Below are 14773 nucleotides of genomic sequence, written 5' to 3'. Positions count from 1 at the left end.
CCATAGCACTTACTGCCCTGAAACTTCGGGCGCTTGGACGGTCGGAATCGAATCTTTAGAACGGCAATGTTCAATTTGCTTTTTCTACCATACTGTTTGCACATGATTATTGCTTTTAGCTTTTTTCAATGTCCTATTTTTAAGACGAAATAAAATAATATATTATGGAGAAGAGCTATGCTAATATATGGCATTTAATATCTTTTACTTGCATATATACTCGAAGCATTGAAAATTACTCAAAAAACAATAAACAGTTAATATATGTTCTATAATAGAATAGAACTGACATTAAAAATATTTCATTTGTGTAACTCAAAAATGAAATGCGTTAAATTTAATTCATAGCGAGAATACTTATTAATGCTAGGGAAATGTCAATCTCTCCAATGAGATCTGGATATGTAAGCTAAGGCTAATCTGCCCTTTTAGTTTTGAATGTGTTAAAGCTCATGATGAAAAAAGCCTTTCCTCTCTTCCATCATTAAAAAAAAATTAATTTAAATATAAAATAAATCAAATACAAACTTAAAAACTACAAAACTAATCAACTTTAAAAGCGTAGGTGGTAGATAAATGTTATGAAACCAAAACTTCTTCCATAGAATAATATTAAAATGAATATTTAAAGTTGCTTTTTTCCATGTCAGAGAAGTTTTCAGAGTTTGAAAATGTAAACCATCAATCGAACTACTGACAGTAGCAATTTAAAAGAAAGTTATTTATGCATCGGCAGCGTTCAGAAAACTATTTTTGTGTTCAACAGACGGATTTATCTCCAGAATTTTATGCAGATTTTTAAAATGATAAAAGCAATGTCTTGTACTGAATTCGGAATTGAATCCAGAAGAGATAAATGATCTTCGCGAATTGAAAACAGGAATCATTTATTTGGACCTTTTTATCTTTTACTAGATTCCATTCGTAACGGGAGCAGTAGCAACGTTTTTGGAATTTAACGTTTTAAACGCTTTAGTTAAAACTTGAACTTTTTCCGCCATCTAATATATCATCTTGCTCCCATTTAAACAGCTGTAACAGATGATGATTGATCAATAATTTGTTCTTTTAAGAAATTCTTTTTAAATCGTCTGATATGTAAAAAAAAATATTACATAAAAGTAGTTTTATTCCTTTGACATAGCTTTTTTTCATTTACTTAGGTATATTTTTTAATTGTATTTTTTCCATAACTTTTTTTTTCTTTTAAATTTTTAATAAGCTAAATTATTTGTTTTTACCTTTTATCTGTTACCATATTTTGATTTTGAGTATTAAAAATTTAAAATATTCTTTTATAGGCAGTAAAAATATTTTTTCAGTGTTAAAATTTTGAGCATAAGTTCAAACTGAAAAAGTCAAATGTTTGACATGTTATTGATTGCATGGGCTAAGGGCTTGTAATTAAATGTAGAGTAAGGTCAATTTGTCCTATAAGGTTTAGATTTGTAGAGTAAGGCTAATCAGTTGTGTAATATGTGAAAACCACAAATGATTTTTGACTGATTTAACGTAAGTATGTACGTAATGACATTGTTAGGGTCAAGTTGATTTATCGCAGTTGGATCAAGTTAAAAGCATGCAATTATTTAACACGCAAACTCTAAATGCGTTTTTTTTTCTTGTTTTTTTTTCACAGAAATGCCTATAAATGACCGAAAAATCTCAAGAGAAGGAATTTCTTCCAGAAGTTTTTTAAACAGCGTATTTCGAGAACAAAGCCATGCTTATGTTTGTATTAACACGTCTAACATCTAACTCATGTTTAAGCTTTGAACATTTTTTTAATGTCTGAGAGTTCTTAAAAAAACAACCCTTAGAAACTTTATTTTGTGTCTAATCACGTTACAATAACATACGAATTATTTATTTGGGAATCGGTCTGAGCTGCGACGGGTATAGCTGATGAATTACGAAAAAAAAGTTTTAATAATTTTTCTATTTAATAAATTGTGTCAACAAGCATATTGGAATCATTATTCGATATGGAAATAGTATTAGTATTCAACGATATTTCATTTTGGTACGTGTCATTAGTACCGACTGTTAACAATTAGTAAAATCAAAAAGTAAAATGTATCAAGTGTACCCGGTCTATCCCAGAAAATATGTTGCTAAATCTACTAGATAAAACTAAATGCATTTTGATAAAAAATAACTTGGACTATTAGTTTAAAAGCCTCTTTAATTTAATTTATTCGAAAAGTAGCAATTTATCAGTAAAAAATGTCCCGTGTATTTTACAGGAAACATTGCTGGCACTGTGGCTGCCTGCAACTTTTGCTGTTAATTGATTAAGATACTGTTACAACCAGTGCTGTAAATGTTACAGATTTACAGTACACTGCCCACAGTAGGAAAAGTTCATCACGAGGGGAGTCGAACCTACCACTCAAGTGTATCAAATCATTGTTCACACCATTGGGCCGCTGAGGTTCGATTGCAGATGAAACCATCTTTGTTTACTCACGTATGCGTTCTCTTTCTCATTTCGTTTCGCATAAGCATGTTAAGAAACTCTTATTGGTAACTTGGCTCACGTAATTAAAACAAAATTTCCCTTCACAGCATGATATGTTTTCAGATAAGATTACAGCCCCCTGGCGTTTATCAAGAATATACGATAAAAATTATTGTAAAATTAAAACACTTTGTTTGCAGTGTACATAAACGTTTCTGCTTCCTCTAAACCAATACTTCATTTTGGAAAACGATATGTTTATGATAAAATTTACTTTTTTTTCTGGATAAGTTTAATAGTAGCATATATTTTTTGAAAACTTTCTATTACTTCATATCGGGATAAGCAAAGCAATTGGGAAAGTACGTATATCTTCTTAAAACTAGTGTCGAAAATTTGAAAGGGAAATTAGAAATTATTTTTAGAAATAAATTACTTCTCTTTGCGACAAAGTGCGTTAAAATATACTAAATATATATATATCTAAATGATTTTGATAAAAATGTTAAATGACTTCACCGAAAGCTCTTACTTTTGCCTATGGTGTGAGAAGTTCACAACGCTGGACTCCAATTAAGCTATAGGGAAGGGTGACCAAAGGGGGTAGGTTTTCGAAGAAAGCTCGAAAATTGTAGTTTTTGGATTTTTATCGCAACAATTTCGGTTTTATTTCCTAGCAGGGTTCTTGAACGTCGAAATAAAAATGGATTTTTTTATTTATTTTAAACCCAATATTGATTTATTCTCGAACTTTACAAACATTTGAAAAACCCGCTTTACCCTACCAGGTAGCCCAAAGCGAGTAAGTTTAACAAATTGTGATTTGGTACAGTTGCCAATCAAATATGAAGTTATAAATGATTACAATAGTTGACTAGCTACATATATATATATAAAAAGTTGAACTTATCCAATTTAAAGTCAGCACATTTTTTTGTAAAACATAAAGAAATAACTGATTAAATTCATAGACTAATTAATTGCTATCCTAAAAAATAACTTTTTAAAGTTATACTCTTATCCTCTTGAAATAGAAAGTCTAAATAAGCACATGAGTCAAGAAATTATAAATAAATACATGATTAAATCCTATACGCGCTTTGCCCGACCTGATTTGCCCGAAGGCATCATTTTTATTTCAATAATTATAACCTTAAGTTTAAAAAAGAAATAAACGAAACGACTATCGTAGTTTGTACGTAGATGGTGTCAAATTAACGTACTGTTACTCACCAAAAAAAAAAAAAAAAAAAAAAGCTCGTCTTCGACTAATCACAAGTTGAAAAACTTCATTTTTTAGGAATGTATCATTTTTTTAAAATTTTAAGCCTGGTTCGCCATGCCGCTTCATTGCTGCTTCGTTGGGATCGATTATAACTCGGGTGTGTTCATGTAAACACGACATTGGTATGCATCGCCACGTACACATCATGGCCTACCCGTTTTGGGAGAACTACCCGCTTTGAGCCAACCTCCCCTACATTTCATCATACAACCTAATATTTATAAAATAAAGATAAAATATTTAAATCACACACTATAACAGCAAGCAAATGTACGGCTAAAGGGTATCAAGTTCTTATTTGTCAGTCTGTAGAAGATGTACGTTACATTAAATGCTTCACATACGCATTATTTATCTACAGAATAACTTTTACAACAGTATCGTTAGCACGTTCTTTAACCAAAAAAGTTGATTATTGGAATTTCAGGCAATAGTACTTTTGATATGTGCTGAATTTCTCCCTTGTTCATCTAGAGTTATCTCGACTCAATGATTTAAAAAAAAAAGATCCTTATGAAAATTTTTTAATATGAATTCTACATGTGTTTATCACAAAACTCAACATGTGCTCTGTGGCAAACCTAATTGCATTTTAGTGATAATTCACTTTTAGAATTAACTAATGCAGAATTAATAGTATTATAGTATATTAAACTACAAATAAATAGGTACGTTTTACGGTTAAAAATTTAATTTTTCAGAAAATCATGGAAGCACATTGTTTTCCAAAATCAATTTATTTCTCTTTCTTGAAGCCTGAACAGACTTTAACCCGATAACAGGATGCTAAAAAAAGCAAATATTCTTTTGCTTCTTCGGAAATGTAAATCCGTAATGTGTTCTTCAAAATGAATTTTATCAATGCAAGTAATGCATTTCGTTGAAAATCGTGAAGACGACAAAAGTTTAATCTAGTTTATTTCCAAGAAATTTCGTCGAAAACGAATTAGTCTTCACTCTCCTTTGCATCTGAAGAATGCACAAGCTATACATCTCCATGATTCATCCCCAAAGTTCAGATTTATATGTATATTCCAATTTTGTTTCTTCAGTTTGAGAAATAAATGTGTTGATGTATATTGTATTTTCAGAGGAAAAAGTATTACATGTATTGAGAGTTAGAGTTGAAAGAATGACTACAATGCAAATGGAATGTTCAAACATTTGTTTTGGTGTTCGTATTTATTTTCTAAAGCACAACTCTGTATGGAGGTCACACGTTTTTGATCCATTCATAGCAGAAAGTCCGTATTGACTGCATTTCGCTTTTACTATTTTTAAGCCGTTTTAATAAAGAAACATTTTTTTTCAAATTAATAAAAGACGGTTTGGTTTAAAAAAGTGATTAGTCTTTATAATTTCTTTTTGCAGCACAAAAATCAAGTCAAGAATTATTTTCCGGTTTTAAATCGCAGGTTCGTAGTCTATACGACTGCTTCCCAAAATTATCCATATTGATCTCTAGGATCCATGCCGGTCTCCAAGAAGTCCATGTGAACGAAGGAAAAAATGGCGGGCGCATGATTTGGAAATAAGGATTCACGTGTACTTATTTATGTAATAAGAATTCTACGATTTTACTCGACTAAAAACGAGCTCCACCATAATTAATTTTAAGGTTAGGGAAAATATATGTATGTATATATATTTTTTTTTCTGTTTCAAAATTTGATTTTTTTTCCTGCATTCAATATCTATTGGTGACAACCTAAGTAAACTATAGAACTGTTTTTATTACTTTCTTGAAAACTTTGAACTAACCACAAGGAAAAAAGTTTCATCACTCCATGGCTCCATTTCCTCTGGAGCGATTTTTTTCATATGCATGCTATGTGAACTAAAGCAAAATCCAGATTTTAAGTTTTTTGTGCGTTTACTGTTTTCTTGAATCTCTAAGATTTTTTTCTATTAAAAATCCCGCTTAAAGTCATACCTTTTTACGTTAGTAGTGTATACATAAAACAGTATGGATTGGAGGAGCATTTTATACATTTTTAGAGCATGGGTAACAAAATATTGGAAACAATTTTCTTTATTTTTAATGTAGTTAATTGCAGAATATCTTAGCAAAAATATGAGAAAAGAGCAAAATAATTCATTGCCCTTCAAACAATGCATGCTCTGAGCGAAACTGTTCAGAATTTACTGTATTTCTGATAAAAACTCCAAGAGAGAAACTGAAACAATTTTTCAGTTCTTAAGATATCATGAAATACATCAATGGATCTTTAAAACTTTTCATCAAAGTATAGGAGTTTGCAAATACCTACCCCGTACATCATCCTTTATATGAATACTACTATTCGACTACAGCAGAAAAAAATCAATGTGACTCTCTAGAAAAATGATTAGTTTTTGTTCCAGACTGAGACGTAATAGAGACGTAAAAAAGATGAAACTGACAGAAACAGCTGGAGAACAAAATGTATTGTTTTCTGTTATAGCGTACTCTTTGAAACCAAGTAGAGTTGAGAAAGAATATCTGACTCCCAATCCTTCTGACATACCTCATATAATTTCAAGTCAAATTCAGACGTTCTTAATTTAAGTCACTAACTGTTACGATCATTCTTGCCGGTTGTGCACTTGAAGTTTAAATATGAAGAAAGTTATTGATATATTCAAATGGAGAGCGGAGGTGAAAAAATGGAGATTTATGTTACGCTGCTTTTAAAATATGTCTTTGGCTTTGATGTTTGCATGTTTCGACTTTAAGGATGTTTTATCGAAATTCAGGACGGCCATTTATCTAATCATATTTCAGCCTTTTAAATCTAGTTAAATGCAAACATTGTTTAATTTTTGTTACACTTAATCTTGAGGGTTGTCTCTTTTGTTTAACGATAACTGCATAAAATCATTCAGTATGTGCATAAATCAAGACAATATGAAAGATCTTATTCTTCACAAAGGGACAAAGAATGATATAAAAAGAGTCTAATGTGTATTTTTATAAGTTATATGTGTTGGCAAACACGGTGGCTATGAAAAAAAAATAGGCCAAAAGTTGACTGCCCTATGCAAGTAACATATACATTCCTTTCCCTACTATACCTTTCACATTCATAAATTTTCGGCCGTATTTCGTTTTACGTCTTGAAAGTTACCTACCAAGTTTTATTTTGAATATAGAATAGTTTTGAACAAAAGAGTTACAAAATAAAATACTTCCCTTTAGAATATGAGACATCTGGACAAGAGAAAGAAAGCAGAATGATTTCAAAAGGGTGAAACTGAACATTTTAGTTTTATCATTAAAACATATTTTAAAAATTAACTACACTTAATATCGTGGTTTTTAGGATTTTCTTGATTGGTATGATCGTACTCCCGAACGGAAAAAAGGGAGATAAAGATAGGTTGATTTTATTTCATTTTATTATATTTTTCTCCATTATTGCTGATTAGATTTGCGAAGATAATGTGGGGGTCTTATCAAATGGCAGATTGCACCAAGCTGTGCAGCTAAGACCGGCTCTGCAACAAGAGCATGCTCCCATATTTCCCTTTTTGCACTTAACACGAAAGAAATTTGAAAAGAACGGATGAAGCTGGTTCTCTTCTTGTTGTGAATAGTGGAGGTCCAATCTTAAACTTTAAGTTTATCTTCGACCAATTCCATTCTGAGGCATCCTTCTCTTCTGCCAACTATTTGTTTACTTGTTGGTACCTGCGATTCGAGTGGAATGAAGCTATTCTTTTGATTAAGAAAAACAAAGACGGTTCGCATTTGCATTACATGCTGCTTTGATGAACAGGTGGAATTAAATGCAGTCACAGGGTATCGGTGGATACCTCATTTTTATACAGATCATCCAGCTGCATCTCTACAGCTTCTGCTAGGGCTTCGTGACTCACTTCAGGTCAGAAAGTTATGGTGGCTAGGTCAACCCAACACCAGTTCGTTTGTAAAATACCGCCCAGTTTGAATTTTCTTAGCCAGACATAGGAAAAAGTGGTATAAAATTCACTAACTGCGTGAAGATACGGTAGGAATCCAAGAGCTATTCCATTTTTCTTTGGTTGGAAAAAAAATATGATACATAAATTAACTGGACTTTGTGGCGCTTTTCTGGAAGAAAACATTTTGAATGTTAGAGACAAAAACAGCAAACAAGAACAAGTAGATCCACATCCTCTCTATCAACGATCATGATCGGTTGAGATGAACTTTTTTCGATGGCGGTTCGGATAATGTTTCAATCTGTTTCTCTTGTTTGTTTTTTTCAATTCACTAAAGTCCAAAAATAGGAAGCAACTATTTCTTGATGTGTCGCTGATTACACGCTTTGGATAACTTTCTTCTGAGGCACTCAGATGTTGAGAAATAGAGACAAAATGTTCCAGAGCCATTCCAGTTCTACAATAAAGTCTAATATGAACACAATTCATTAAACTCACCGTTGAATTGTTGAATATGTTACAACTTTGGATTTGTTCTTTCAGGCTCTTCATTCGTTTCATTACAATCTGTTCATTACACAAGTATGTTCACAAACTAAGAAAAATTAATTGATTCACAAAACTCGTGACGTTTCTTTCAGAGCACATAAAAAAATCTATTGAATCCATTCCCTTTTTCACATCTCTTGCTAGCTGTGTTGAAAAATATAACTGCTAAGTGAAAAAGTGTAAGCACTTTTCAAGTATATCTCTATTTTTCATTCTTTCAGCTTGAATAACTTTTCAATAAGCATAGTTTTTCAATAATATTGCACCCTGAGTGTACAGGAAGGCCCTTTTCATTTTAGGCTTCTCGCTGAAGCTTTAAGCTTGATATGATGAACCTGAACAGTTTCTTTTGCAAAAAGAATGAGTGAACTCTCATTTTCATTTAATTTTCTCTGTTTCTCTTCTCGTTCGTCTTCGGATAATTGCATCGCATTAAAAATCGTCTGATATCAAAAATATTCTCTATTCGAAATAAAACTCGGCAGGTAACTTTTCAGTCGAAAAACGAAATGCAGCCGAAAATTCATCAATGTGAAATGTCGTAAGGTAATGTTTACGCTACCTCCATATGGCTGTCAACTATTGGACTATTTTTTTTCTTCGTAACCGGCATGTTTTTCCAGCACAGATAACTTATAAAAACACACATTTGAGTCTTATTATATCATTCTTTGTTCTTTTTTCTTAGAATAGGATCGTTCATATTTCATCGTCTTTGTTTCATTTCTTCAAAAATCGAATTTTTCGATAATTTGTTTGTTTTGCGATTGTAAAGGAACTAATGCGGCTGCAGACTTAGTTTTTAGCTTAAATTAAAGCCAATTAAATTTACGTCAACAGTATATCCAGTTTTTTTTTCTTGTAGAGTAGGAATTTATTTCGATATTTCACCTGAAATGTGATCAAAGCATAATTTTTTCATTTTTCGCGAAAAATGACCAATTTTTGAAGTACGATAGCTCCTGAACTATTGGTCGCACATAGCGCTACTTTAGCTCAAATTGTTTACATTTTAATGTACTTTAAAACTAGTATTTCCATTTAGTATCACAGGTTACATAGAAAGGAAAAACTAAAAAAAGTTCGAAAATATCGCTGTTTTTCGCGATTCACGCAGTGAGCACAGGTTTTTGAAAACAGCAAACTTAGATTAACACTACCTTAACTGACCCAAACAACATATTAAAAAAACAGAACTACATCGTGCTTTTCAATTTTAGCCCCTTTTTGTATAATATGACTGGACCTTGTCCACAAAAAGTGTTGATACCTATTGGGCCTGACAAGCTACCATCCTCCCTGTTTTGCCCTTTCATCCTATCTACTTCCACAAGAGACTCTTCCACCTTCAGCTCCTGAAAATATTGGCTAGATTTTTGAGATCATTTTACAGTGCTGTTTGGTGTGAAGCTTTTCTGCTTTAAATGCAACCCACCTCCATTTACTCAGGTGAGTAATGACTAGGTAGCATACGGAAGATATTCTAATAGGTCGGCGGTTTCTGAAGTAGTATTTAAGTGTCATTTATTAATTAAAGATGACACAAAAAAAAATGTTCACCACAATTTCCTTAAGTTTCATTTTCCTCTCCAGCAGATCTAGAAACACGCAATTCGTGACTTCAACCAGTTTCGTTTACCCCGTGCCAGGTTTCTAAAAATGTTTAGGCTTGAATCCTCCTGTTTCTGCCGTTTTTGATGTGAAATTTGAGAAATTTTCATTAATTCATTCATACCGGGTAAAAGGAAAACAACTACTTGTTCTTTTAGTGCAAGATGGGCTTTTGATACTAAATTTGAGGCAATGAAAAGTAAAGGGATTAAGTGGACATTTTCACGTTTTGAGTAAAACGCGTTTAAAGATAAGGTCCTAAGTAGGCTTTCATTGAAAAGTTTTTCTAAATCATGCTTTATAACTAAAACCTACTTTAACTACACTACCCTTTATTAGAACCTACCAGGGTCTTGCCTCAAAACATAGGAGAAGTTTACCTGCCATTTGTACTAGTTATCTCCAAATTTATAATTTTGCTACTTACACTCTTTTGGTTTTCCCTGCCTCATACTTTTGTCCGTAATTCATATATTTGGCTTGAAATTTATTTTTTAATTACGTTGCTTTAAAGCCATGCCATATTACATTTGGACGATGAAGTATGTAGCTTGCGATCTATGGGCCAGAGATGCAGATCGTTACTGTAGAATTTCTAAGCCTTTAAACTATATCGCCGTTAACTTTTCCCATTAGTTGGATAGGAAAGAACACTACTGTTTCCGTTTATATTTTATCCCTATAAAATTGTATCCCTTAATTCATCCAACATGGATATTAAGTTCAGATATAAACATTTTGTTTCCATCCACTCCATGACATTATCATTGTTTTCAAGATTCAAAATAATCTGTCGTACAAAGTAATTCAGTACCGTTCATACGGAAATAAAGATTGTTAATTTTGATTTAAATATTATTCAGAGTTCAAAACTTTATATAAGGCTTCACAAAATGAATAATTAATAGAAAAGTATATCCACGTAGCTACTAAAACTACTAAAGTAATTATAGGTACTGATCAGTTATAACCCTAGGTGTTTACACACTGAATATGAAATGAACTTTCAGCTTACATAAAAGAGGAAACATTTTATTAATCATAACGCTTAATAAGAAAGACTCTAAACATCTGAGAGGTAACTTAGCAGAAATTAATTACGTGCGGAAAATTAATTCTAAGATGATAACAAAAGTACGAAAATAGGGAGAGGAATGCAATTATTAAGCTTCGTAGAACAAATCTTAGCAACGAAAAGAAATTACCATTATTGAGGAATGTGTATTTACATTATTTTTCTTTTAGCTTCTTAAAGATGAAAGCATTCCATAATAAAACGTAAATTCAAGTTAGAGCTGGTAATAAAATCAGGCAGGTAATTCTGAGAAATGTCTTAATTTTCGTGTAAAAATACTTTTTATATTAGTCTGATATCAGCAACAATTTTTACGAAATTTGTTTTTCAACTAAATTAATTTTAATAGATGGTTAGTCTTTCGAAGATAAATCGCTCACTCATTTCAGCAACTTCATGTCTCAAAAAACGTGATTTTTCAGAAGAGTGGTTTTAAAAATTAAAAGAAAGATATCATGTAGTAAAACTATGATTGAAGTCACTGGTTGAAATTTTTCTTACGTATAAGGCCTTTTTCAAGAAAATCTGATGTTTATTCTCTGTTTCAAGAAGAAGAAGAAGTTTAAAAAGCTTAAGTTTAAAAAGCTGCGTTTTATTTATGACATTCTTGCACTAAATTTCAAAGATGCTATTAGAAATATCTCAAAATATGTTATTATTGTTACTAATTGTTCGGCTTACAATGCGGACATAAATGCAAATGGTGCATTCTTGATTAAAAATAAGGATGAAAAATGCTCATTTTTTTAAATGCATTAAGTACTGTTTTGAGTCATTCATTCCATGTCAAGTGACCTATTGGTCCCAGCTCGACAATCTCCGAAATTTGAATGACAATATCAAATAGATATTAAAGAAAATAGATATTTAAGCTATGCAATTCTAACCCATTAAAGACAAGTATTTTTTACAATATAATCACGAATCCTTTGAATTATTACTGTTCAGATTTTATGACAACTTAAAATCCAGGAAAAAAAATTCTCCGCCGCCCCTTTTTACACGTTTACACGCGTGCTGTAGAAAATCTAATGTGCGCAAATTCAAAAAAAAAAAAAAAAAAACTTAAATATATTCACTGCCAATTGTACTTTAAGCTCCTAAAATTTCAGGTTTCTAGAGTGTGTTACAATTTTTTGCAAACTTAAAAAAATGGCAATTTGTCAGAAAAAGCTTAACCGCTATTTTGGGTTACTTTTTTTTGGGAGATCCTAGAATATCAGGATTTGAATCTTGGGAGCTACAAATTTGCATAGATTAGTTTCAAAGGCATCTCTAAAATTTTATGCAATTCAGAGACTGTCGAGATGGGACGGTTTTAAAAATTAGGTCAGTTGACGTAGAATGACTCTTATCAGAGTAAATAACTGTTATTTGAAAATACAAATAAGATACTTTTCGTCTCTACCGGCGAAATATTAAGTTATATGAATAAAAGTCTTCCAGAAATATGCTATTTTCTTGGCAGTTCAAAAAAAAAAAAAGGCACAACTCAAAATTACTATTTTTGAGATATAAAGATTTTGAAAGGAAAGAGCGACATGACAATATGGGTACTGCCTTATTCCGTAAGAATATTGTGAAATATCGTAGAAAGGACGGCAGCAATTAAATCTAGGGTTGCAATTAAATGAGAAAAAAAAGTTTATTTTAGCTTGGTAAATTGCAGCAACGGTATTTCTTAGGGTATTTTGAGGGAGGGAGTGTTCATTAATGCTCCATAAAACTAATAAAGTAAAGAGGGCATCATTATATTTTCGGTTTCATCTCCATCGGCGGAAAAAAAAAGTTTTTTTTTTTTTTGAAAATTACGGAATTTCAAAATAACCGGTCAGCTATTTTACTTAAAAAATCATAAAACGGTTTACAATATTTGGGTTTAACTCATTTGTAATTTTGAAATGTGTTTTCACTTGAAAGAAACAGTGGTGTAGTTATGAAACAGGCTGATAAATCAAGGAAGTTTTCGCCAGAAGAACACAAGCTGGCTCATAACTTTAAGAATTTTTCTAAGAAATAGGACTGCTATTCCCATCACTTGAGACTTTTTACGATTTTTTATTTCAGTTTATCTTAGCAAAACTTACCAAGTTCACATGTACCTGCGCTTACCCTAAAAATAATTTAAATCCGAGGTTTTTCCTATTTCTTGTTTTTCGAATTACCTTCCCTGAAAACCTGCTAAAGGGAAAATACGAATTAAACAAGTGGAAATTTTAATCGGGTCGACATTGTTTATGCAGCGTTTACTGTTTCCGCAGTTTGCACATTGTTTCTAGTTTGTCCCATGTTTTCTAAGGTTTAGTGTTTTCGGCACTGCAATAATAAGCTGCTACATTAACATGTGAAGCAGTGAAAAGCCAAGGGATATGAGTGGCAAAATTAAAAATTTGGAGATAACCAGTACAAATAGTAGGTAAACCTCTTCTCTGTCTTGGGGCAAGAAATAGTACTAGTAGCCCCGGTACGTGCTGCTGTATAACATGATTTAGAAAAAAAAAAGTTCAATGAAAGCCTACCTAGGACGTTATGTTTAAACGCGTGTTACTCAAAACTTGAAAATGTCCACTTACATCCCTTTGTTTCTCACTGCCTCATATGACCTTGAATCAAGCTTAGAGATTTACTTGATTGACAATCCAAAGGCTAATATTATACAGAATGTCTTATCTCAATTGATAGTTCCAAAACGCAATACAAAATAAAACTTATAAATTTTGTGTATTTAAAAAAGTGCCATAAATTACCAAATACAATCAATAAATTTGTCTTTCATCTTCTTGAAGATTTGCCATCATCGTACACATAAATTTGAGCTTTATCTTCCACTATTGCTTCACAATAAAAAAAATTTAAAAAAAAAATTTAAAAAAAAAATTTGTTTTCGTGAAATATTGACTAGAGCATAGCCTGCACAATGCTTTGCAAAGTAATGCAGATCTGATAATAATAATAATAATAATAATAATAATGAACAATTACCAAAACAAAAGCGGGGTACCCATCTTCTGAAGTCAAATTTCTTACTTCGACTTTATAATATAAATATACTACGAACTTGATTAAAAAGCTAAAATTCTAACTCGGCTAATCTAAAGATAACATAATTGCCATAGATCCGTAGCTCTGAATAATAATACAACAATCTTTTACGGTATAGGGAGTTCCTGCATTGCACATGGAAAAAATATATTCAATGCATGTTTTGTATTTATATAAAAATACTTTTCATCAACTAAATTATCTCATTAAAATATAATTTTGCTTCTAGCTAACGAAGTCAAAATGTCACATTTATTCAAAACATATTATTCACGTAAATAAAATAAATTGACTGTAAAACTTAATGATAATATGTTTTAGCGAGTCTTAAATACAAAAGACCGCAACCCCAGAGAAAATTTCAATGTTTTTGAATATTCATCTAAGATTGCCTCCAGCTTTTGTGGCAAAAAATCATAAAAGGCAATCAGTTACCTAATACAAGATGGTATTTATTTATTGTTGCAAAAACATACACCAAAAAACATGATTACTGAAAATACCCCGGAGACATTTCACTTTTTCAAGTGCTTTATATTTGATACTTTCATGGTAAATAGAATACTTTTCCTACCATGAATGGTATTAAATAAACGTTTTTTAAACATGAGAATTACCATATACTGCGTCTTTTTAACTCTGAGAGTCCTTTTTTACTGTGTCAGAAATAAAACAAAGTTGCTTTACGTAAAATGCACATTTATGAAGTACTATTGCTTAAAAATTGCTTATTTTTGACAGTTAGTTGACTTGTTTTTTTTTTTTTTTTTTTTTTTTTTTTTTTTTTTTTTTTGTACTGTATCTAATAGTATTTTAGCATGGATATATATTTCATGCGCTGCTTTTT

Source organism: Uloborus diversus, chromosome 3, assembly GCF_026930045.1.
Source record: "Uloborus diversus isolate 005 chromosome 3, Udiv.v.3.1, whole genome shotgun sequence".
Taxonomy (NCBI): domain Eukaryota; kingdom Metazoa; phylum Arthropoda; class Arachnida; order Araneae; family Uloboridae; genus Uloborus; species Uloborus diversus.
This window is presented reverse-complemented; position numbering follows the sequence as displayed.